The 3,744-nt window shown below is 39.5% G+C and overlaps 1 long non-coding RNA gene across 1 annotated transcript; it reads right to left on the reverse strand.

Annotated features, from left to right (window-relative positions):
• Positions 1-709: 709 nt before the first annotated feature.
• LOC134637249 (uncharacterized) lies at positions 710-3,149 on the reverse strand. Its single transcript, XR_010095091.2, has 6 exons — positions 2,895-3,149; positions 2,092-2,203; positions 1,692-1,780; positions 1,417-1,568; positions 1,273-1,305; positions 710-968 (listed from the first exon to the last, which is right to left on the reverse strand). It is a non-coding gene; the product is annotated as an uncharacterized LOC134637249 (long non-coding RNA).
• Positions 3,150-3,744: the final 595 nt, after the last annotated feature.

A 3,744-nucleotide genomic window follows, 5' to 3' on the forward strand; every position in this document is an offset into this window, starting at 1 on the left:
AAACACTGTTGAGCTATGGTGTTGATTTTCCACCTCTTTCGCACAGTTGCTTTTTATTGAAAAAAAACAAAAAAACAAAAAAGGTCAATAGACATGTATCATTTGCAAAATACTTTATTAAAAGACAAAGTTTCCTATTTACATTTCTATGTTTCACGTCACTTTTTATTATTTACTCCGGGATGGGGATGGATGATGTGCGTCCTGCGTGCCACCCGTACGATCTGGAGCATATCTGAGCCATTTCTGGACTGCTTGAGCAAAGACCAACTCAGACATAGAGTTCGCCCCTACCTGCTGTGCCAGGCCATCTAGGACAAAAACAGACACACACACAAAAAAACAAAGACAAAAAAAGGGAATTAGAGCACATGAATAAGCTCTTGTTAATTGTCTTCAGCAGGGAGAAAGTATGTAAACTCCTAGGCTAATAAACATGAAAGTCACCAGGCGGAAATCAGCAAACTGCCGCATTTGATTCCCAAAGAGCTATAAGCTGAAAATGTGATATGTCTTAGCATGGTGTGCCGTGTATCCTTTAAAAAAAAAAAAAGAAAACATTGGGTCCTCGGGCTGTACAAAGTGTACAACCCGAGGACAAAACAAGCCGAAGACCAAAGACTCCATCTCCAGATTAACCGGACATGAAAGTCTTGTTATTAAGAAAGACAAAGTAATATAGCAAAAAACAGACATAGCAAATGTGAAATGCACCCAGCACATCAATTGATCCCTTTATTGTTCACTTTAGGCTCATAAAACTACAATAAATGTTAAAACTTACCAAATATGCATCTGCACAGCGCTGTCTCTTTAAATGCCCTTTTTTGCTTTGTCTGGTCCTTGGTTTTTTTCCCCTGCCCAGTTAAGTACAGAGGCCAGCTCCTTTGTAATGGCATAAACCATTACACGGCGGACTCGCACCTCCAGTGTGGTCCAGCAGCACCAATCAACGCAAAGCGTCTCACCTATAGACACATTTTAAGAGATGGAATTAGCGTGTCTCATGTCTTAAATGTGTATGCAAGTGCTTGTGTGTTTACTTCATGTAATTGATGATAGAAACATGTCATTTGGTTTTCCCTAAAGCCTGATTTTCAAGTCATACAAAGAATAAACCAAAGTATTGGCAGTACAATGTATTTCTATTCCCTTTTGTTGGATATTCATTTGTTAGTTCTTGTAACTGCTAAAAGTGTTTACTAGTTTTTGCCTGTCACATATATTTGTTATACCATGTAAACTGTGAAATTCCAAGATTTTCAAACTTGCCTTGCAATAGTGGCCTCACAGAGTCTCTGGAATCTACAGAAAAAAAATCACAACAAGATGACATTCAGGAGTATAAACTGGTGTTTTGAAGATAAGAGTACAATGACATTGTGATGCAGCTTTAAAGCTTTTTTAAAAGCATACCATCTATAGGGAAGACATCAGACCCTGCATGCTGGGGAGATCGCAAAGCTGTGTCGGTTTGTGCCGGAGTGGCGAAAGGTGCCGGAAGCTGGGTGGGGCATTATGATGGTTGCTATCAGTGGGCTGGGGGGCAGACTGCGGAGTGATGAGGGCTGTTTAGAAAAAGATAATTTTTTAAGTATTTAAGAATACAGACAACTTGTCAAAAAAGTTTCCTTGTGTACATATCTGTCAGACACAGATATGTACACAGACACTAGACAGTATTTTATTACCTGGTATTTTCACTCGAGGGGCCTGGGGAAACCGTTTTTTTGTAGGCTGCTCATCCTCTGAGTCCGTATATGTGTACAGGGGATTTGGTCTAAAGAAAATAAATTAAAAACGGTCTTAAGTAATTGTAAATATGCTTTTGGCATATTGTTTCCTAAAGTTAGTTTGATTTCTAACAACACACACAGGAAACAGAGACGTGCAAGAAGGTACAGTATACAATGAATTTTTGAAGTGCACAAGTGTACACGGCTTTGCATTTTTAAAAAGTTTACAAACTTCCACTTTTTGGACTATATTATGTGGCGATATTGCAGTATGCAAGCACCACAGATATGTATAAAAGACAAGATCATGAATTCTTAACAATCAAAGATATGTTTGTGAATAAAAAGGTTTTACTTGTGCTTTCTTTTAAGACTGGTCTGGGTTTCTTCTTCGGACTGAAGGTCAGACGTATCACAGCGTTCACGTGGATATCTCTGAAGACTGCGTTCTGCTTCGTGAAATGTGCCTGGAAATACAAACACAATGTACGGCCAGACATACATTACCTGTGGACAAAAGGTGCAAACGCATAGAAAAATCAGCGGTTTCAAAAATACCCTGGTACGTGTGGACGTAGCCTTATTCATTATTCAAGGCACAAACGGAAAGTCATGTACGCGTGCAACTTAAAGTTAGGTGAGCGTGCAACGTACAGTCACGTGGGCATGCTGCGTGAGCTTTCAAACTGAGTCTAAAGTTTTCGTGTGAGAATTGAAGCGAGTGCTCTCCAATCATCAAAAGTAACAAAGTCATTGAACACGTTTATACAGTTAACTTTACGTTTATCAATCATATATCACAGATTTAGAATTTTTTGTAGTACTAAGCAACTACAGAGCGAAAGTCTGGGTCAAGCGCCGAGGCGACGGCAAGAACAAAGGAAACCTCGAAGCGTTAAAGCTAGCTTTGTAAGGGAATATAACGAAGAAATTATGAAACGAAAATGTTTTCTTTGTTGATATACTTTGTTCGCAGTGCAATTTATTTGTTGCCGGATTGTAAGAAGTATAGACACAATTTCGGGCTCCCACATTTTGTGGGAGCAACGTAAATAACTGTAAAAAACTTGTTAATGTACAACATTAACGAGTTTTTTACTGTTATTCAAATGCAAACATGGAAATAACGAGTAGGGAAAAAAAATCATTCATTCGTACCTTATACTAATCGTGGTGCAGGCCAGTGCAGTGCATGAACTGATGCCTTCTCCGGTCAATTCCGCTGAGAGTAAATCAAATGTCCCGCTCTACTGTAGAAGACAATACCTGGGGGGATGTACCAATGTGAGAGGGGTGCTGTGGAATAGTCCAAGTGATCGCTGCTTTAATTTCCCGGTCAACTATACATAAATTGCACGTAGACACGATTTTTTAAAGCTGGTGAACTAGACCAAGTCATTGATAACAAATGAACAATAAATCTACTTTCTCTGGTACTTTATACCCGATCAGTTGCAATGCAATTTAATGCTCAACTACAAATCGATGGTTTTTGATGGTGACCAGAGCCGAATGATTGTCAACTATAAATAGACGTTTTCTCGACGTTGTTGTTGTCACCTGGTCGACTATAAATAGATCAAATATCAATGACAAAAAAACAACGGTGAATCAACATCGTTACAACGTCTCTATAGTAAGACGTCGGTTTACCACAGTATTTCAATGTTGTTACAATATTGGCATTTCAACCCCGACCATATACGACGGTTCGGATGAAAAATCAACATAGATTCAATGTCGTCTTGCTATCTGGGAAGCCACTGGTAAAGGACTTTTTAAGCCTCATTGACTCTTTTAGCCTGGTATAGTCCGTACCTGGCCCTACACATGAGCACGGACACACACTGGACCTTGTTCTGTCATATGGTCTGCCTGTTACTAACTTGGAGATTTGTGACTGTGGACTCTCAGATCATATGCCTGTGTTATTCAACGTTGGTTTGACATATACTGCAGTTAAATCTGGCGCTGCTACTCGGTGCTGTCGGGTTATTAACCCCTCCAC

This window comes from Pelmatolapia mariae, linkage group LG10_11 (genome assembly GCF_036321145.2).
Source record: "Pelmatolapia mariae isolate MD_Pm_ZW linkage group LG10_11, Pm_UMD_F_2, whole genome shotgun sequence".
Lineage (NCBI taxonomy): Eukaryota > Metazoa > Chordata > Actinopteri > Cichliformes > Cichlidae > Pelmatolapia > Pelmatolapia mariae.